Consider the following 23,195-nt stretch of genomic DNA (forward strand, 5'->3'; position numbering starts at 1 on the left):
GTCTTATCCTCATTTACAGCAAGACACACTTTTTTTGTTTGTTTATCTAATCCAGAGAAGGCAGAACTCACACCGCGTTGGGTCTCTCCCCCTTCATTCTTTATCCCATTCTCTCTACTTTATCTTCCATTTGTTTTTCTATTTATGTTCCTCACTCATTTCATTTATCTCTTTTCCTTTCCCAACCCATTTCCCATTTCCACTCCCGCTCAAATACTAACTCACATTACCATACATACACCCACCCACTCCCACTATCACACTCCCATTGCCATATCTTTTGCCATTTGCACTCCCACTTCCACTCCTAGCCCCACTTCCACTACCACTCCCTCTCTTCCACTGTACTACCACTTTCTTTCCTCTGACTCCCTATATTTTTTGCAAGTGCTTCTCTTCTCTTGCTTTCTCTTTCCTTCTATCCTCTCGCACTTCCCTCATTTTTCTCCAAATCCTACTCCCACTTTCTTCCCTCTTCCTAACACTCCTCTCCAGTTCCTATTCCTATCTATTGTATTCCTTTTTCTATTTTTCTACCTACGGCTTTTAGTATAGGCCTCCATTTCATTCTCGCTCTTTTTAACCAACCCGCCGTGCTTAAACTCTCAATACATATGCTCTTTGACAACCAAACTGTGAAAAGAATATCTCACAATTGAGTTCACAAACGCAACTAGAACATAAAAACCATCTGCGAAACTACGAAACCAATGCAGCTATAATTTCTAAAACTGATAAATGCGATCTTGCGTTATAAAGTTACAAATAGATTTTGCTTTCGGCTTTGTGTATACAAGATTAGCCTATGCGAAAAGCTGCCTAAATAATAAATTTGAAATAAATTTCACCATTCTAGTCCACTTCCCGGAAAAAAACTAATTTTAAAATAATAAGCTAGTCCAGGACCGCTATACGAAATTTCAAATAAATCGCAACACAAATACGATTTTTTGGAATATGTTGGCCCCTCATAATACGCTTGTCGGAAAGAAAGGTCCCCATGTATTAAGCTTGTCGAAGTGAAACGAAGTGGGTTGAAAGAAAATCGCACCATAAATAAGACTTTTTCGTAGTTTCTCAAATACTTAGCTGACCTAAGTGATTCCACTGGACCGAATACCAAACAAGTCGCAATTTAAACTCAAAAAATGTCGGTGTCTTCTAATTGCTCGAAAAGTTTCTCGAATAAAAAGCTAGTTCAGGAAGTAACAGAGTACAAAATTTCATCAAATTTGAGTAATAAATTACTTTTTTTAAGAATAGGGCTAACCATTGTTCACAGAAACACAGAATTTCACTACGATATTTTGATCAACCTTGAAAAAGCTCTGGGTGGGCTGTGTTATTTGTTGTTAAATCGTGTTTTAAATTTATAACTGTCAGCAATGATTTGGGTTATACTCTAACGATATGTAAGAATGAATGGCATATATTTCATCTAGTATTTAAACTCTGAATATTCTATTTCAATTGCTTATATGTGACCCGGTCTATGAAAAGGTGGCTTATGACTCAAAAAAAAAATTTCCACTTTTTTTCTGGTTTCGATAGTTTGAGACGCTCTTTCACCCGGTGAAAACTAGAAAGTCCTAACTTGCTTAGAAGTGTACTAAAAATGTAGAGAAAGAAGAGCACAAATGAAAGACGATGAAGCCTTTGGTTCCTTCGATACCACTTTGGTGGCTCGTAAAGCATTCTCAGATTTTTTTGATAGCATTTTTTTCGATGGCAATGGAGCCAAAATATCGGTCAGAAACTGGTTTGTGCTTTGCCTTTTGGGCATGACTGTTCATAATGCAAAAGAAAACCTACTAAGAAACTGAAGAAATGCATTGTGTATCTTTAACAGTGTTTCTCGTTATTTCTTTTTTGAGTCATAAGCCACCTTTTCATAGACCGGGTCACATATATTAAATTTGACGAAGGCATACCTTAAGCCACGCTTGTCAGCACTCATTATTTTGATATCAACAAAACATTGAACAAAACAAAAGAAATCGAAATAAATTTGTAGAAAATCAATGCTTTAAAAAATACAAGGCGCAATTGCCTCCGAAGAAATTTTAGGCCGGTTTTCTCTTACAGTTTGCGTCGTGCTCCATTTAATTTTTCCCATGAATTAGCGGTACGGGACCCACATGTTTCACGCTGACTCCGAACGGCATCGCTGACAAACTTTTCATGGCAGAAATACACTCGGAGTGTTTATCAAATCACTATCGAGGAGCGACCCCGCTTAGCACATACTGTTCATAATTGAAAAAAAAAAATTTTTTTTCTAAATTTTTGAAGCTGCTTTGCCCAGGACTTGAACCCAGGATCTTCGTTGCGGTAATAGAAGCACGCTATCACCACACCACGGCGGCCGTTGTGCTATAATATAAATATAATATGAATGAAATAGAAAAGAGGTACAAAACTGAATTATGTGGTATGAGCTTTAGGTCTTTGATGTTATTTTTTCTTCATAAGAATTCATTTGCTTTTTGTTATCTGTATTTTGTTTAATGCATGATTTGATTTGGTGCTGTTACATTGCTTCTGTATATAAACAAAGTGGACTCTGTCCCAAAATTGATAAAAGCGTGAGGCATTTTTAAAATCTGAAGAAACAAACGTATATACATGTGTAAGTATGTACACAACTGAAAATTGTGGTAAATTTATATTTGAGGCGTTTATCTCCTATAAACAACAACAAATATTAATGTGCAAAGAAAATTTGTTTCCCTGATTTTGCATTGTCGTGGGGCTCTAAAGTATGTTCTTGGTTTCGAGAACCTAGCTCTACGGGAAGTTATTCAAACATCTATGTATATCTCGATCCCTTTCCCGTCTAGAAAGCTCTTTTGCACTAAATACATACTTTATCCTGTCAGAGCCCAAATTTCGTTCAAAGTATCAGATCTTTGGGTTATCAGGCAGTTACATAAAACTCCAGATAAAAATTTCCAAGCTTGGATATTTATTTGAATTCTAACGGTCGTTGGACCACCTAGCAATTTTCCCCCTTTGTGGCATTTTTATGGGATTCTGAAGTATGTTGCTTGTTTCAGCTCTACGGGAAGGTATTCAAATTGCGATCGCAAGACTCAAGATGTTGTAAATGGGATTTCTAATAACTCTGAATATATCGATCACTGACCCATCTACAAAACTCGTTTTCCATAAATATTTCAACCTAACAGAGACCAAAATTTCGTTCAAACTATCTGGTCTCTGGGTTATCGGGAGGTTTCTTAAAACTTAAAATCAAAATTTCCAAGGACGGAATTGAATTTGAATTTTCGCGATTCCTGGACCACCTAGCGAACCTGAATCTAAGTTGCATTGTCATGGGGTTCTTAGCTTCAAGAATCTAGTTCTACGGGATGCTACCCAAATAGCGGTCGCAAGATTCCACATTTTCTAAACGGACTTTCTAAATATCTCGATCCCTGTCTCATCTAGACAACTTTTTATCCTAAATATAAAAAACTTTTAAAGCCCGCCGCTATGTTGAAGGTTTCAAGTCACAAGGTTATTCGGAAGTTCCTTCAAACTCGAAATTTCTTAAAAATGGGTTGCATGAATCTCCAGTTTTGTATGGAAATTGGCGGAAAAATATTAAACGAAATTTATACACTGAAAGAAATGTTGCTAGTAAAATCAACAAATCGGTTCTGTTGTTCTTGACTTAACGGAGATTCGGTGAAATTGATCGCATTACGGTTAATTTAAACAGAAGAGCAATTGTCGCTCTTAAGTTAACAAATTTCTGTATTTGTCTCGTTATTGGCCGTTAGTGTTTAGAAAAACTGAAATTTTTGGTTGAGCTCAAGGCCGGGTTTTCTTAAATAAAACACTTGGATGTGTATTTTATTTTGTCTTTATTTTTCAATATTTCGACTTCAGTCTGAAGTCATCCTCAGGAATCTTAAGCTACGCTTTGAAGACTAAAAAAGCTCTAAAATAGTTATATGTAACAAGTATACAATTGGTATCGACCGAAAAAGTAAACAAACAAAAGAACAGTAATCGTAAACAAAATTCATAAAAAACAACCATACATAAGACAGCAAACAGATGATCATCCCAACATGTCATAGTTGTTGTCCCAACGACGAACGTACATACATACATATATGTAAATAATTCGATCAGCATTGTTTTTTGTGCCTAAGTAACAGGTTGTGGTATGCATATGCACAATCGGCTGTGTCTGATTTGAAATTAATTTTGCTGTCATTAGGGGTGTCCAAAATATGTAGCATTTCTTTTTCGGTCGATACCAATTGTATGCTTGTTACATATAACTATTGTAGAGCTTTTTTAGTCTTCAAAGCGTAGCTTAAGATTCCTGAGGATGACTTTAGACTGAAGTCGAAATATTGAAAAATATAGACAAAATAAAATACACATCCAAGTGTTTTATTTAAGAAACCCCGGCCTTGAGCTCAACCAAAAATTTCAGTTTTTCCAAATTTCTGTAAAATTGACGGATTCCTGGTCAATCTAACTGATCTTTCTGTTAACAGAACTGATCTCACTGGTAATTTCAACAACGATCAAGAGTCAATACATGAGCAAATTTCAAAGAGAATTTTACGCTCACTGCCCTCTCTACTTTGTACTTATGACGATGGTGCCACTTGTTTAAAAAAAATACCAAAATAAGAAAACCACCAAATCGAAAAAACACACAAAATGGTAAAACAACAAAAAAATAATTTTTCAGTTATCAATACAAAACGAAAAATCCTTATTTGAATTTCCTGTGCAAAAAATTATCAGATACCGGGACACCTATTTATCGGGTACAATTTTGCAACTTCTCCTCCAAGCGAAATGCAAAAGTTTTGTTTGTACGAGCAGGATTTTTCCAAAGTTAGTACCATTTTGTTCAAGTTTTTACGAATTTTCCATATATCCAATACTCCTATATTCCTAATAGAAAATGCTCGCAATGTGTTTTGAATTCGAAATCAAAACAAGACAGCCTATAAAATTTTTGTGATTGTAGCAGCATAAGTGTGACAAGAAAAAATTTAAATTTAGGTACATTCGACTATTGAATACAAAAACAAAAACGTTTAAACAGCAATATATCAGCACTCTGATGTTTGGGAATGTACCTAGCCTTTTGTAACAGTATAGGAGTATTACATATATGGAATTTTCACTCGCGCGAACGAATTTAATAAGATAATAAAAAAAAACCTTTTTTAATGTTGATATTTCCGACAACATAAAAGTTTGAGTTGCTTTGGAATCGTTTCAACTTAAAGTGTTACGAAAATTAAACTTGCGGATTTACATGCAAAGTTACTCCAGTGGTGAATTACCTTCTAGCGATTCGATTCTTTACTTTTCTATAACTTACAAGTTCTCTATTTACAATGTTATGTAAAACATTTATACCACAAGCTACAAGTTTTGTTCGAAACAATCAAGTGTCAACTACATGCGAACGAAGAAATTGAGAACGAGCTGAGCTGCAACTGAAAGAATTGAGAATCAGTTTTGTGACTACTATTTTCATTTCTATTTGCAAAGCGAAGCTCAAAACTATAAATTAAATAAATTGTAAAATATAAAATTTGGTGAAAGTGCGTTTATTAAAACAAAATAATAAAGTGTATAATGTTTAATGTGTGCCAGCATATTTGATGTAAGCCCAATTGACGTTCGGTTAGTAAGGGCCACCGTGGTGTGATGGTAGCGTGCTCCGCCTGCCACACCGTATGCCCTGGGTTCGCACCCCGGGCAAAGCAACATCAAAATTTTAGAAATAAGGTTTTTCAATTAGAAGCAAATTTTTCTAAGCGGGCTCGCACCTCGGCAGTGTTTGGCAAGCGCTCCGAGTGTATTTCTGCCATGAAAATGCCGTTCGGAGTCGGCATAAAACATGTGCGTCCCGTCCGGCCAATTTGTAGGGGGACAATCAAGAGGAGCACGACGCAAATTGGAAGAGAAGCTCGACCTTAGATCTCTTCGGAGGTTATCGCGCCTTACATTTGTTTATTTATATGGCAACATAGGTGCTTTCGTACAACAACTTTTCTTGTTCATTTGACTACTAAAACGGTAAATTACGAATCAACGATTTGTGCGCAGTTGATTCAACATCTTGTTGTGATGGATAAAAATTAACAGAAATTTCGGTTGATTTTACCAGTCTTTTTCTTTCAGTGTATTGACCTTTTTGGGGACGTGTGATATCTCTCTAACTTATAAAGCTATAATGTTAATGCACAGGCCAACAAAATTTAGACCCAGAAACCAGCCTATGATTTTCTAAAGGCCTTCAGTACGGTGATCTATTTCCGTCGGCATTTTTAAATTGATGCTGGAGATATTTGTACCTGAAAGTGCCAAGTTCACGAAAACTTCTTTAACAAAAAAAAAATCATAAAATTTAGAGGTGAGCTATTTTTAAATTTAATTCTAATTGTTAGAAGGCTTCTTTTAAGAATTGAGATATTATTCTTAAAACTTTAGCGGCATTTTGAAGGATATAAGTCCCAGCATTTTGAAGGATATAAGTTGAAGCAGAATTGACTTATCGTGGAAAATATTCGATACACTTGCTTTCTTTCACTATTGACACAGAACTGAAATTAAATGAAATGTAAGATAGAAGATGAAAATTGAGAATGTTAAGTTCAGTTTTAGCTCAACTAAGACTTTCTTAATTGGTTTGTTGTTGTGCCATTTCCATGATTACCTAGATGGCATGATTAACTAACATTTCAACTGAAATCCCATATTAACGATAAAAAATATTTGAAATGGGACTAACTGTGTATGCCAAAATAACTTTTTCTATTCGATTTAAAAGCTTTGATATGTACAAATTAATTAAACATTTTTAACATTGAATTGATACCAACAGACTCAGTGGTGATATTTGAAGAGGGTTGAATTTTATCTAAAAAGGTTAATTGAACTTAAGGTCGTTAGTAAATTGTTTTTTTTTTTTTTTTTGACATTTTAGGTCAGACGTAAATAAGCAGAAATAACTTACTTCAAATACATACCTAATTACCAACTCTGTATTGTATTTGGTTATTATACCCAGTCTGCTTACACAATGGTATTATAACTTTAATTGAAAGCGGTAGAACATAATACCCTAAAATAAACGAGATAGATATAGATTATGCCAAAATTAACAGAATAAAAAATAAATTTGATTACACCATGTCTGCCCGTACGTCCATCCGTCCATCAAAACGATAACTTTAGTAGAAATTCAGATACCCTTACCAAATTTGATACACCGCCTTAATTAAACTCAGCATAGAGTCCTATATAAAATGGGCGAAATCAAACGGTAACCACGTCCATTTTTTCGATATCGAAAATTGCGAAAAATGGAAACAAATGCAATAGTTCAATGCAAAAGACTGATAAGGTTCTAAGATCTAACTTTATACGTTGACCTTATAACGAGAAATATAAATTTAGTAAAATTTTGGAAAATGGAAGTGGCACCGCCCACTTTAGAAGAAGAAAGTCTCAAAGTTTTTAGGCCGTTAATCGAAAGCCCTTGAAAATATATTTTTTAAATCTGGTATCGGAGTTGCCCTTGCCATATGACATATGGGGAAATCCGCGATACTTTGGTTTTTTGGAGAAAAATTTTTTTTTTGAAACATGGTATCACACAAATATCTTTTTGTGAGGAACATTGAGTGGTAAATTGGAGCTCCAATTGGTGCATCGCCGTTACTCGTCTTACATAATGCCTCAAAAAGATATAGTCAAAAGATCGAGCAAAATATATATAAATTGAGGTCGCAATGGAAATATATGCAGCTGTTAGCTATGTAAAATTTTTTTGATACACGAGACCCGTTTTCGTAGATATCGGTAAAAATATAAAACCGAATAACTGCCAAATATTTTTTACTGCAAAGTTTGCAACACATTTATTTTAAAACCTTTCTCCCGATTCTTTTGAAACTTTAAAAACGTACAGATATGTGAACGAAGTATGTTTAGGTAAAAATGTTTTAATACCCGAGATCCGGTTTTGGAGATATTGATAAAAATATGAACCCGGAAAACCTTAAATTTGTTTACTTATTTAAACACTTCTTAACCGATTGTGTTGAAATTTTATCAGGATATACATACCTATGTGGGGTATATTTAGGTATAATTTTCTTGATACCCGATACCTGATTTTAGAGATATCGGCAAAAATATGAAACCGGGTAACCGTCAAATATTTCAAACCCGTTTGTTAATTTTTTCTCTATACCACAGTAGTATACCATCAATTGCCTCATCTTGGAATATTCACGCAAGGAAAGTTATTGATCTTTGTACATGGGGCAAATATACGAAACTTTCGCCAAAAATTGGCAATCGTCAGAAAGTGTAGAATTTTTATTATATTTATTTTTTTTTTAAATTTTGGTACCAAATTTGTGTTTCTTTTCATTTGCTTTTAAATAAAACCTGGTTAAAAAAAAAAAAAAAATTTTACACTTTTTGACGATTGCCAATTTTTGACGAAAATTTTGTATATTTGCCCCATGTACAAACATCACTAACTTTCCTTGCGTGAATATTCCAAGATGAGGCTAGTGTGATGTAGAGAAAAAATTAACAAACGGGTATGAAGTGATAAAAGTAAAATTGTAGCTGTGCCCACAAAAAAGCATGCTCCTGAAAAAAATTTACGCAACCAAGTGCTTCCCCTTTTCTACTTCTACCTTCAAAACTGAAAGGGGCACATCGAATTTGAAGCCCCAGGTATTTTTAGTCCCTGATAGGCTATTATCGTGCATAATCCAAATTTCAATACTCAGTTGCCTCAAAACGCTATAAGCAAAAAACTGTCAATATTGAAAATGACAAAAAAAAAGTATCGCTACTTTGATTGATGATAGTTTTGAGTATTGCAGGGGCGCATAATTTTGCTCATACTTTTATAATCTCCGCCTCAAAAGCAACATTCAGTTTAAATTCCATAGCGTTTCCGCGATGCCTTAAAATTTTATGGAAAAATTTCAAAAAACAAAAATTAAGGGTATCGCTTGAAAAAGTGTAAAAATCGACTTTTTTTACGTTTCGAAGTACTGCAAAAACTTACTATCAACTTTCTTGATTTTTAAACCATTAGATCGGATAGACAAAAGGCCAAACTTAATGTCCTTGTACTTTTTTCTGGCCTTAAGTTTTTTGCCCGTGTGTAAAACCCGAGTATCCAAAAAAGTAAAAGTTGTTGGGATTTGCCCATATACTTTATGAAAAACACCAAAATCAGTTGGCAACCATGCCCACTTAAAAAAATCTATATCCCAATTACGAAAAATGCACAAAATGCGATAACTTATTACCAAACATAGATAAAGTGCCGAAAAATTAAAGTTTGAAAAAAGTTTGGAAAACGGGCGTGGCACTGCTCACATTAAGACGAAAATCTAAAAAATGTTAGGGCGCAATGTGACTGTGCTCCGCCTACCACACTGATGATCCTGGATTCACGCCCCGGCCACAGCAATATAAAAATTTTAGAAACAAGTTTTTTCAATTAGAAGAAAAGTTTTCTAAGCGTGGTCGCTCATCGGCAATGTTTTTAGCAAGCACTCCGAGTGTATTTCTGCCATTAAAAGCTTCTCAGTGAAAACTCACCTGCCTTGCAGATGTCTTTTGGAGTCGGCATAAAACAAGTAGGTTACGTCCCGCCAATTAGTAGGAAAATTGAAAGGAGCACGCACGACGCAAATTGAAAGAGAACTGGGCCTAAAATCTCTTCGGAGGTTATCAAGCCTTACATTTATTTATAAGCCGGTGCAGAAATCATATTGAAATTTTTTATAACACCTTGTGAAAATAAACGCAATTGGTAGACGACGGGCATTTTGATAAAAATTGATAATAAACATAAAATACCCTGACTAGGGTAGGCACCTTGTCGTTGGTGTGAGGGCTTAGCCGAACCCCATAGCGCCCGACTATGAGGCGGAGGTGTCTAGGACTGACATCTACGCCGTTTCGCCTCAAAGGAGGGCGGAGGATTGTCGGTGACCAAGAACTGCCAACCCTCTAATCCAGTGTGTTATGCGGACGTGCCTATTGGACGATTTGCAGCCAGGGGATAAGTTCGGCTGTATTCGAACGGAGCCTTCCCGATACCGGGCCACCTCGGGAAGTATTGATGGCCTTACCACAGCAAGGGGCGCTGCTGTGGCGGACGGTTCTTTCTCCGTATATAAAACTGGACCGCTGAGCCCGCCTTGTCGGGCAGGTGGTCGTACGACCAAGATCAATGACTCATTACCTAATTGTAATAAGGACGATGATAAGAGGAGGACTGAGTCGCAAGCCAAGGACGAAAAATACGAATTAAACGATGCGTCGGACTCGGGGAGCGAGAGTAGTGCTGATTCAATGAACTCCGTGTTGGAGAAGTACACAAATGAAAACGGAGTAGAAGAGTGGAGAAGGGTACGGAGCAGAGGAAGTAAAAGAGCTCTCACGCAGTACCGTGCATCACTAATAATTGTACAACGCTTGGGAGCAGTGGTCGACTCAACATATGTGGAGACCGAGCGCTTGGAAACATGAGGCAGTATAAGTAGGTCGAAGGCAGGTTTGCTGCGAGAAACTCTCGGTTCTGCAAGAGGTACGGGGAGGAAGACGCGTCGAATGGCAGAATGAAGAGGCAACGTTCGGCGGATGGCGACAAGCCTGCTTTCAAGAGGCATAAAGGACCCAGTCCTAGAGCCGCGAGGCAGGGCAGTCGCATAGACAAGACAAGTAGGCCCAACGCTGTAAGACAGATGGGCCCCAATAACGAGGTAGCAAGTACCTCGAAAGCTGCGAGTCAGAAGAAAGTTCCACCTATGGAATTAGGAGATAAGCCAAAAAGAGATAACGCTAAGACTCCGGCTTTGTCGGAGGTGCTAAAGGGAGTTGACGCCAAGAATCCGGCTTTATCGGAGGTGCCAAAGGGAGATAACACTAAGACTCCGGCTTTTCCCGAGAAGATGAGTGATGTGGCAAAGCAGTCACTGACTGTGGCGCTGGTCGATCGTTGCAGTCCTTTCGGACAGATGACTACTGAAAGGTGGAGATCTGTAGAAAGGTAGCTTATTAGCTTAGTGCTTAAGATGATGCGGGAACAACCAAGTAAGCCCCTTCCAACCTTTGATTCGAGGGGATGGTATAATTGTGTGAAGATGATAGTGTGCGATAACATCGCGAGCTTGCGGTGGCCGGAGGAAGTGGTTCCAAACCTCCAAAGGTAAGGCACGAACGCGCGGTTTGAGGTGGGTAGTAAAGCACAAATCCCCACGTTACCAAAAGTTAAGGTATGGATACCATGCGTGATGAAGTCGGAGGATACACTGCGACTTCTGCAGAACCAGAAGCAGAACATACCGACACAGGATTGGAAGGTACTTACTGTATCTCGGCCAACGGAGGAAGGTCAGTTCTACATCTTCCAAATAAACAAGCAGGCGGAGGATATATTGTACACGCAGCTTGGTAAAATGTCCTTTGGCACAGACAAAATTTACATGCGACTCAGGAAAAGAAGTCCCGAGGATAAAAATCCTAACACGCTAGAGGTGGGCGAAGTCGAAAAGGACCTCAAAAGCTTAAGGGAAAAAAGACAGGTGGAGGTCCCCGACGTCACCACGAAGGTGTTAGAAGAGGACTAACCGCCAAACGGTGCTGTGACTCGCACAGAGGAACACCCGGCACAACAGTTACGAGAGGATGAAGGCGGCCTCGAGTACTCTAAACCAAAAGGGCTAGGGGAGGACGATGACGTCACGACGAAGGTGCTGGAGGGGGACAAACAGCCCAATGGTGCTGTGAGTCCTACAGATAAACCTCCAACACAGTAAAGTGGCGTCGAGCGAACTCCTCCTAACCCTTGAGAAGGGTTCGTTTGACGTGGCGCTGATCCCGGAGCCGTGACTCTCATCGGGAGGAATCCTCTCATCTCATCGGGATTTATCCTGGCATCCTGTTACATGGCCCATGCTGCGGAGGTTCCACCGATGGAGTGCAAGAGGCTAGTACAGGACGAAGAGCGCAAAGGGAGGTTGGTCATAGGTGCGGATTCCACCACAATGCGTGGGGAGGAGCAGATACGAACGAGGGAGGCGAATCTCTCTTTTATTACATCCTGCAAACCAATTTGCAGATAGCCAACAGGGGAAATGTCCCTACATACATTGGTCCAACATCCAGCAATGTTTTGGATATTACACTGAGCTCCGAGCGTGATATATCAAGGTATGATTGGATGGTTCTTGATAGACCATATCCTTCTCCGACCATGCGTATATCAGTTTCAGCATCTTCCTAAAGAGGGTAGAGAAGGGAGGAACCTTTAGAAACCCTAGGTCAACGAACTGGACTAAATTTCAGAAACAGGTAGAAACAAAACTGAGGTTGCCAATGTGGAGGAACTGGAGGAGTCGAATCTTTACGCATTTCGTTGCTGTTTTTTAACATTTCTTAAAATGGGCTACAAAGATTTACATTAAAGTTCCCTTTATTTTATCAATTATGCCGAAACGTCGACAAAAGAGATCAATCGGAGATCAATATCTTTAGGGATTGATCGCATGATTTTTGCAGGGTACTTCGGCTGATGACTACAATTGTGTGTGTGAGATATCTCTTCGTTGCCTTCTATACATGTGTGTAAATGATGATTGATGCGTTCCTGTACACAAGTCTGGCTTGCTTTAATATTTTTGTTGTTGCAAGTGATGCTAATATTCGCCACAATATAATTTAATGTTCATGACATATCTCTTTGAATTTATCCTTAATATGCAAATGAGAGAACACGCTGGGTATATAGTGTTCAGTTTTTTCCCAAACCTAGACTTTGTCTTATCTTTGTCTTATTTCACATTTCTTGAAATTCAATAGCCCAACAAGCACATATGTGTTTGACTTAACAATTTTCATAAGAATTCTTATTTCATCATAAATCACTTAAAATTTCACTTGCAGATTAACAGACTCATTGACTTGTGTTTGTATTAATAAATATACATACATATGTATGTGTGCTACATATATCAGCTACTGAATAACACCCACTCAATTAATTTTCCTTCCCTTTATAGCCAACTTAAAATTCTTTCATATTAATTTACTTGGAAGTGCTTCTAGCCATCCTCGTTTGTTTTTCATTTCAAATTGTGGGTGTATACTTTTGAAAGTTTATCTCTCTTGCATAGTACGGTGAACGCGTTTACGCATTGTGTTTAAAAATTAATGTATTAGAGCGTATCGCAAAAAAACGAAGTTCGCCTTATACCTCTCAACATCATGTATCTTTGCTCGGTAATTCTAGCGGAGCGATTTAAAATTATTTGCTCTAAAAGTGCCCAACCACAGCGAGCACACTGTATGGCAGAATCCAATAACGAGTTAGGTTAGATCGGTCGGCAACTAGACAGTTAACGGACAGCAGACTTGGATTCTTTTTCGTTCCATTGTAATATCACACTTGCGAACGGCGATACTGGCTATCATTCATTTAGCGAATCTCTGCTTAGTATCTTTAAAGTTATGAACAAGACAGCCAACGATTCTGAATATATTCCCGGAAGAGTTGAATACGTCCTGGCAGAGATCATTCTGGCTTATATTCGCAAAGGCAGTCGCAGGGGTTTGGTGGTAGCATTATCCGCCTACTAAGCAGAAAGCCAAGGTTCAAGTCACGGGCTAAGCCCCATTGGGTTTAAGAAACAAGTTTTGGAAAATTAGAAAGGAGCACGAAGCGATTTGTAAGAGAATTTCGGCCTAAATCTAGCGGTGGTAAATCGCACTAATAACATTTATTTTCTCTAGTCCACGTCTTTTGAAAATATACATAGTTCCTCCCCACTTTCCATCAAGCTAAGAGCCATCGGCGAATAGCCTCAAAAATTTATTGTCTCTTCATCTGCTCTTGTCTTGTAATGTGTAGAGAAAATGTTGTCAGACGTGCAATATGCTGCGTGTAGGTATTGATATAAAAACTACGGAATTTGTGCTCGTTGTCGCATGGTAACTTTCTACATTTTTCAGGACAATGGAAACAGCTACTGCGAGTATTTTCTTCAACACCAAATCAAATGGTGGTTGGTGCTTCCGACGGAAGGAGACATGAGCGCTGCCAGCTCTAAGCCCCGAGTCCCATTGTAATTGTTTTAGTTTTCTATTTAAAATATCCCCCAGATACATCAATCTGTCGTTGAAGCCTAAGCTTACGCAGCAAATTTGTTAAGCTCGTGTCACGTACCACTATATTACATACAGTTTAAGCGATTTTTCTCTGACAACATAGATATCGTCCATCATTTTATGGCCTTTCACCTTCGTGAGTCGTAATAATTGGTCAACAGTTATCACTCAAAGTAGCATAGAGAAAACGAGGACCATGAAGGAAGAAAATTTAACCAGATCCAATATCGAGAAAAGGACTCAAGTAGTGTATGTAAACCAAACCAACAAACAAAAGAAATCAGAACATTGAAAGAGTAAATAAAATAGATGGGGCATGAATGCCTCTGAGTTCACCTGAGGGTAGGAGAGGTAAGAGCGAAGAAGAGATGGAAGGTGTAGAGAAGTGCAGAAGTAGAATTGAAGAGAACTTGAAGAGCAATTGAAAGAGATAAATTTGAATAAGAAGGGGAGATTAAAGGCACTGCAAGAGAAGAAGAAGGCAGAAGGTGATGATTTTTGGGATTATATTGGTAATGAGAGTGAGAGATGATGATGAAGAGGAGACGAAAAAGGCAATAAATCGTTGGACGAGGACGAAGTCTAAGGGCAGTTTTTATCACCTGCAATTAGTGCGAACTGGTACTTTACCGGTTACAATTATGTTAATTAATATGTTTCCAATTAGGATGACGTTAACTCGCCGATACGGCCCCAGTTACTATGTCAGTTCGGGTTACCGACGCGGTTTCAGTAAGTTTCAGTTAATTTTTTAGTAATGGTTGCGGTAGTTGTATTATGGTAATCGATCCGGTTATGATAACGATTGGAGTTTCAATAATGATTACGGTTGGAGTTACGGATGCGTTCAATACTATGGTTACAGTTGTGCTTATAGTTATGGTTGCAGTTAGGGTTACGGTGAGGATTATGGTGACGGTTGGTTGTTACCGGTAAGGCGGCAGTTACTCTTTTAGCAACTTTTACAGCTACGAATTTGCTTTTGGTGTTCTTTGCGTGAAGGTTACGGTTATGATTACGGCTACGGTTATGGTTATGGTTACGTTTATACTTACAGTGACACTTACGGCTGCGTTTACGGTACCGTTTATGCCTACGTTGAGGATGAGATTTACGGTTACAATTAAGGCTACGTTTACAATTACGTTTGCGGTAAACTTTTACAATTACGATAACGGTTACGATTACGGTTGAGATTACGATTAGCTTTTATAACGGTTTTACGGTTTAAATTAAGACCCCGACTTCAATTACGTTTATGGTTATGATAATAATTGCGGTAAATTTCACGGTTTCGACAATGCAAGAGGAAACAATATATGTGACCCGGTCTATGAAAAGGTGGCTTATGACTCAAAAAAAAAAGAAGAGCACAAACGTCCTGAAGAAATGCATTGTTTATCTTTAACAGCTGTTTCTCGCAATTTCTTTTTTGAGTCATAAGCCACCTTTTCATAGACCGTGTCACATATTGACATCTATATTTTTACACGCTAATGTATTGACACATGCATGTATATATGTACATAAATAAAGCTTTGATTATTGGTTATTCAATCTGTTACTGTGAATAGATGATTGCATGACCAAAAACGTGCTGCTAAACCACTTGTAAATTTATTAATTTAGAATTCCATTACATTCGTCATATGTCTTTGTCGATCAAACTTATTGATGCGTTCGACAGTTCCACACAGTTTTTTGAATGTTTGTATTCTAATTGTCTGTGATTGATATAAAGGGTGAAATTTGGGGACATTTTGTGAATTCAAAAGTTTTGAAGTGCCACCTCGCTCAAAACTAAGTTCAGTTAAGTAAAGAAATTCTATAAATGCGTGTAAAATATCACAACATTTTGCAACACCCTTTAATAAGGCACATCAAAATTGCCGTTGACATGTGAGAGCTTAATTTGTAACGAATTCTGTTATTGCTCTTGCCATTTTTAAATCTTTATTGATAGCTCACAAAAAATCTAACTTCACCAGGCACGTATGCAAATACTTATTTATGTATAAATGTTTCAGTTACTTAGATTGTTTCAAATGCGATTTGATTCGTAGTTGTTATGAAATGCTTTGAATCTAGGATAGCGGGCGGTCGAAAATTTGTATGGTAACCGTCAAGCTGTATGTAATATTAGATGGCTATATTCTATGTTGTATTTATTGTTGTTGTCATTATGATAATCAATTTCGGCGGTTGCTTTATAAGTCACACCAGTACACAGTGGTCGGTCTTATATGGAGTTGGTGGCCAAAAATACTTCCGGTAGAGATATCAAAGTGAAAATTTGGTCACGGCTTTACAGATATGTGATAATTCTTTTTCCAATAAAATTGGTGCGGGTGATACCTTCATACTGACCCACAACCTCCCACTTTCACCGCATGCATACAAAAAGTAAGTAGATGTAGGGGCAAAAATTGTAAGATGTGTCTATCGCAAACACAATGTTTAATAGGATTAAATAAAGAAATTAATGTTATTAAAAGATCTTGCATACATAACAATAAGAAAACAACAAACACACACAAACGTTTACATTTGCATATCGTCGACTGTATAAAATAATGTCGTATGTTACATGGGAGTGCATATGACATACGATAATAATTTATTAGGTTGACGATATCAGAAAACTGTCGCAAAATATAGTTAGTGGCAGAAAGTGGCAGCTGATATTAACACTTTAGAATCCTAAAACTTTGATTAATAATAATATAAGAGTCCCAACGTGAGGATCGGTGAGGAACCCAACTAAAACTTTAGCTGAAATTGAAATATTTGTGTAAATGAACACTAATAAAGGCACTGGTGAAATTCTAAATAACACAAAAAAAAACAAGTAAGGACGGGACTGTCTTCGGATGTGCCGAAGACTTCATACCTTTCATGAATGGGGCTGAATAATAATCTTATCCCGTTCATAATCTCCAAATAATCGGATGTATAAGATAAGAAATATATAGTGAACAGATGTACATACCTAAACGATTTTTAAGTTAAATATAAAATAAACAAGTAAGGAAGGCTAAGTTCGGGTATAACCGAACATTACATACTCAGCTGAGAGCTATGGAGACAAAATAAAGGAAAATCACCATGTAGGAAAATGAACCTAGGGTAAACCCGGAATGTGTTTGTATGACACGTGTATCAACAAATGGAAGGTATTAGAGAGTATTTTAAGAGGGAGTTGGCCATATTTCTATAGGTAAACGTCATTTAGGGATATCGCCATAAAGGTGGACCAGGGCTGACTCTAGAATTTGTTTGTAGGATATGGGTATCAAATGAAAGGTGTTTATGAGTATTTTAAAAGGGCGTGGGCTTAGTTCTATAGGTGGACGCCTTTTCGAGATAGCGCCATAAAGGTGGACCAGGGGTGACTCTATAATGTGTTTGTACGATATGGGTATCAAATTAAAGATTCCAAGGGATTTTGATTTCGCCCTGCAGAACTTTTTCATTTTCTTCTACTTAATATGGTAGGTGTCACACCCATTTTTCCCATGATTCATCCCTTTTTTCGTATTTGGTATAGAATTATGGCATTTCTTTATTTTTCGTAACTTTTGATATTGAAAAAGTGGGCGTGGTCATAGTCGGATTTCGGCCATTTTTTACACCAATACAAATTGAGTTAGATAAGTACGTGAACTGAGTTTAGTAAAGATATATCGACTTTTGCTCAAGTTATCGTGTTAACGGCCGAGCGGAAGGACAGATGGTCGACTGTGTATAAAAATTGGGCGTGGCTTTTACCGATTTCGCCCTTTTTCACAGAAAACAGTTATCACCCTAAAATCTAAGCTCCTACCAAATTTCACAAGGATTGGTAAATTTTTTTCGACTTATGGCATTAAAATTATCCTAAACAAATTAATTGAAAAAAAGTCGGAACCACGCCCATTTTGAAATTTTCTTTTATTTTTGTATTTTGTTGCACCATATCATTACTGGTGTTGAATGTTGACATAATTTACTTATATACTGTAAAGATATAAAATTTTTTGTTAAAATTTGACTTAAAAAAATTTTTCTTTTAAAAGTGGGCGTGGTCGTTCTCCGATTTTGCTAATTTTTATGGAGCACAAATATAGTAATAGTAGTAACGTTCCTGCCAAATTTCATCATGATATCTTCAACGACTGCCAAAACAGCTTAGAAAACTTTTAAATTGCCTTATTTTAAAAGTGGGTGGTGCCACGCCCATTGTCCAAAATTTTACTAGTTTTCTATTCTGCGTCATAAGGTGAACCCACCTACCAAGTTTCATCTGTATTTGGTAATGAATTATCGCAATTTTTCGGTTTTTCGAAATTTTCGATATCGAAAAGTGGGCGTGGTTATAGTCTGATTTCGTTCATTTTAAATGGCGAACTGAGATGAGTGCCCAGGAACCTACATACCAAATTTCATCAAGATACCTCAAAATTTACTCAAGTTATCGTGTTAACGGACAGAATGGAACGGACGGACATGGCTCAATCAAATTTTTTTTCGATACTGATGATTTTGATATATGGAAGTATATATCTATCTTGATTCCTTTATACCTGTACAACCAACCGTTATTCAATTAAAGTTAATATACTCTGTGAACTCTGCTCAACCGAGTATAAAAATGGCAAAACCCCCTTATCTGAACGAGCGGTTGTATGGGATATATATTATATATAGCTCCGATCGACATGATTTTTACAGGAAATCTTCTATGATATATTAGAATATATATCGCCAAGTTTCACGTTTTTATATTGGAAACTAAGGGAGAAATGGCCAAAAATCTTTCTATCTGAACGATCGGTTGTATGGGATAGGTATATACTATATACATATAGCTCCGATCAAAGTGAGTTTTTCAGGAAATCTTCTATGATATATTAGAATAAATATCACCAAGTTTAACATTTTTATATTGGAAATTAAGGGAGAAATTGCCAAAAATCTTTCTATCTGATCGATCGGTTGTATGGGATATATACTATATATAGCTCCGATCAAAATGATTTTTTCAGGATATCTTCTATGATATATTAGAATATATATCACCGAGTTTCATTTTTATACTTTCTAAATTGCGGCAGGAATAACCAAAATCGTCTTATCTGAACGATCGGTTGTATGGGAGATATATGTTATAGTGGTCCGATCCTTCCGGATCCGAAAAATGTCTAATATAATACAAAACTACATCCTTGTGCCAAATTTTATTGAGATATCTCAAAATTTAAGGGGCTTGTTTGCGTTCAAACAGACAGACGGACGGACAGACGGATATGGCTATATCAACTCAGTTCGTCCCCCTGATCAATTCGGTACACTTAATGGTGAGTCTATCTTCTATATTTCTCAACGTTACAAACATCGGACCAAAGTTAATATACTATTTCGTGTTCATGAAAGGTATAAAAAAAAACATAACAAGCTAAAGACCCAAAAATTATTTCAAAATGAAGTAAATACCTTTGACTCCAATATTCATTTTTATTTATTTCAATACAATGCTATTTTATGTATTTTTAATTAACTTAAACTTGAACTTTATTTTTAACTTGCTCACACTGCAAAAACGAACTAATACCATAACCTCAGTTTTGAAGCTATTCTTAAAGAGTACAGTTCGTATACAACAAAAACAAATATACCTTTTAAAAGGCTGTTGCTAATAAGAGATACTAACGACACATTTGGTGACAAACTTTTCACTTTGATTTTTTTTATTTTTGGCCTTGGAACCGACCACTGTGCAGTAGTGGAATTCGCTAAATATTTTCGAGTTTAAGTGTCAGAAGTTCTCAGGAACGCCGTCTATATAAATCGATGTATCGATATATCTACATTTAAATAACAAAAGAATCTAGTATGGCGAATAAACATATAGTTACTTGCGGCTCTAAATTTTAGCCGCTAGTAAAATAAATACATAATTTTCACATATGATTAAATAAAGTCAGCATTAGTAAAAGCAGAAACTTACGTATTGACGTATAAACATACGTATGGACGTTTAGTTGAATGCTCAAATATTGGAATTAACGTACAAACAAATGCTTAAAGCATTGACATACAATATTGACAAATCTATCGGCCTAAATTCTTCCTCTATTTGTTTGCCTTGAGCTACCGTCTTTCTTATGCATATTTCATTTGGCTATGCCTTGTGTCTATATGTCGGCACTATTTGCATATGTTCAAACGCTTTTCTTATTGCTGTAGCTGCTACTACATAGATGCAAGCCATTTATATATATACGTACATATGTAAATACATTTAATGCATTGTGACTGAAAGTTATTCTGTCTGTGAAAGTAACAAATCTATTTAATTATCTTTACTTTACTAAAAAGTTTATTGAGTGGCATATGAGTTCGTTGTTGAGAGCGTAACATTTTAACAATGAATGATATCGATGTATACTACATACATACTTGCGTGTGTATGTATGCAAAACTCTGGATGTACCAGAAAGTTCTGAGGAAATGAACTTCTTTTGAGAAGTGAACTTATTCAATTCGTTTAGCATATGAGAGTAGAGGGGTATTGATTTCCTTTGTAATGTAAAGTTACTCATACGACATGGTGTGCTCTTGTTGCCCTTATGAAGGATGGCTGTCCTTAACTATACATACGAATGAAGTAGTTGGCGATAGTTTTTTCTTTCGATATTTTTAATAGTTTAAAATTGAATTTGTTAGCTAAATATATGTAATGTTGTGAAGTGTGTTTTGTCGGGAGCTGAAGTGACACTCAGTCAATCCAGGGTAAACAGAGGTTCTACAAACCTCGAACGAATAAAACACAGTATTGTGCAACAAATCTGGCTGTAGAAATACATATCACGGAGGAGGGGTTCAGTGGACACTTAAAAGCTTGAAACCTTTTAAACCTTCTACGCCATAAATATGTATTTGTACCGCCTGTTTGGATCTTAAGTATATTCCGACTGCATAGAGAACTGCCACTTTTATTTTTATACTCAGTTGAGCAGAGCTCACAGAGTATATTAAGTTTGATTGGATAACGGTTGGTTGTACATATATAAAGGCATCGAGATAGATATAGACTTCCATATATCAAAATAATCAGGATCGAAAAAAAATTTTATTGAGCCATGTCCGTGTGTCCGTCCGTCCGTTAACACGATAACTTGAGTAAATTTTGAGGTATCTTGATGAAATTTGGTACGTAGGTTCCTAAGCACTCATCTCAGATCGCTATTTAAAATGAAAGAAATCTGACTATAACCACGCCCACTTTTTCGATATCGAAAATTTCGAAAAACCGAAAAAGTGCGATAATTCATTACAAAAGACAGATAAAGCGACGAAACTTGGTAGATGAGTTGAACTTATGACGCAAAATAGAAAATTGGTAAAATTTTGGACAATGGGCGTGGCACCGCCCACTTTTAAAAGAAGGTAATTTAAAATTTTTGCAAGCTGTAATTTGGCAGTCGTTGAAGATATCATAATGAAATTTGGCAGGAACGTTACCCCTATTACTATATGTACGCTTAATAAAAATTAGCAAAATCGGAGAAGGACCACGCCCACTTTAAAAAAAAAAATTTTTTTAAGTAAAATTTTAACAAAAATTTAATATCTTTACATTATATAAGTAAATTATGTCAACATTCAACTCCAGTAATGATGTGGTGCAACAAAATACAAAAATAAAAGAAAATTTCAAAGTGGGCGTGGCTCCGCCCTTTTTCATTTAATTTGTCTAGGATACTTTTAACGCCATAAGTCGAACAAAAATTAACCAATCCTTTTGAAATTTGGTAGGGGCATAGATTTTATGACGTTAACTGTTTTCTGTGAAAAGGGGCGGAATCGGTTGATGCCACGCCCAGTTTTTATACACAGTCATCCGTCTGTCCTTCCGCCGTTAACACGATAACTTCAGCAAAAATCGACATATCTTTAATGAACTTAGTTTACGTGCTTACTTGAACTCACTTTATCTTGGTATGAAAAATGAACGAAATCCGACTATGACCACGCCCACTTTTTCGATATCGAAAATTACGAAAAATGAAAAAAATGCCATAATTCTATACCAAATACGAAAAAAGGGATGAAACATGGTAAGGTAATTGGATTGTTTTATTGACGCCAAATATAACTTTAGAAAAACCTTTATAAAATGGTTGTGACACCTACCATATTAAGCAGAAGAAAATGAAAAAGTTCTGCAGGGCGAAATAAAAAACCTTTAAAATCTTGGCAGGTATTACATATATAAATAAATTAGCGGTATCCAACAGATGATGTTCTGGGTCACCCTGGTCCACATTTTGGTCGATATCTGGAAAACGCCTTCAGATATACAACTACCACCACTCCCTTTTAAAACTCTCATTAATACCTTTAATTTGATACCCATATCGTACAAACTCATTCTAGGGTCACCCCTGGTCCACCTTTATGGCGATATCTCGAAAAGGCGTCCACCTATAGAACTAAGCCCCACGCCCTTTTAAAATACTCATTAACACCTTTCATTTGATACCCGTATCGTACAAACATATTCTAAAGTCACCCCTGGTCCACCTTTATGGCGATATCTCGAAAAGGCGAACACCTATAGAACGAAGGCCCACTCCCTTTTAAAAATACTCATTAACACCTTTCATTTGATACCCATATCGCACAAACAAAGTCTAGAGTCACCCCTGGTGAACCTTTATTGCGATACCTCGAAAAGGCGTCCACCTATAGAACTAAGGCCCACTCCCTTTTAAAATACTCATTAACTCCTTTTGTTTGATACCCATATTGCACAAACGAATTCTAGAGTCACCCCTGGCCGACCTTTATGGCGATATCCCGAAACGGCGTCCACCTATGGAACTAAGGATTACTCCCTTTTAAAAAACTCATTAACACCTTTCTTTTGATATACATATTGTACAAACAAATTCTAGGGTCCCCCTGGTCCACCTTTATGGCGATATCTCGAAAAGGCGAACACCTATAGAACG

The 23,195-nt window shown here is 36.8% G+C and overlaps 1 protein-coding gene across 1 annotated transcript in view; it reads left to right on the plus strand.

The window, feature by feature from the left end:
- Nucleotides 1-23,195, plus strand: part of LOC137245146 (uncharacterized) — a 213,639-nt gene that overhangs the window by 186,580 nt on the left and 3,864 nt on the right. The window lies entirely within an intron of this gene.

This window comes from Eurosta solidaginis, chromosome 3 (assembly GCF_040869045.1).
Source record: "Eurosta solidaginis isolate ZX-2024a chromosome 3, ASM4086904v1, whole genome shotgun sequence".
In the NCBI taxonomy this organism is placed as follows: domain Eukaryota; kingdom Metazoa; phylum Arthropoda; class Insecta; order Diptera; family Tephritidae; genus Eurosta; species Eurosta solidaginis.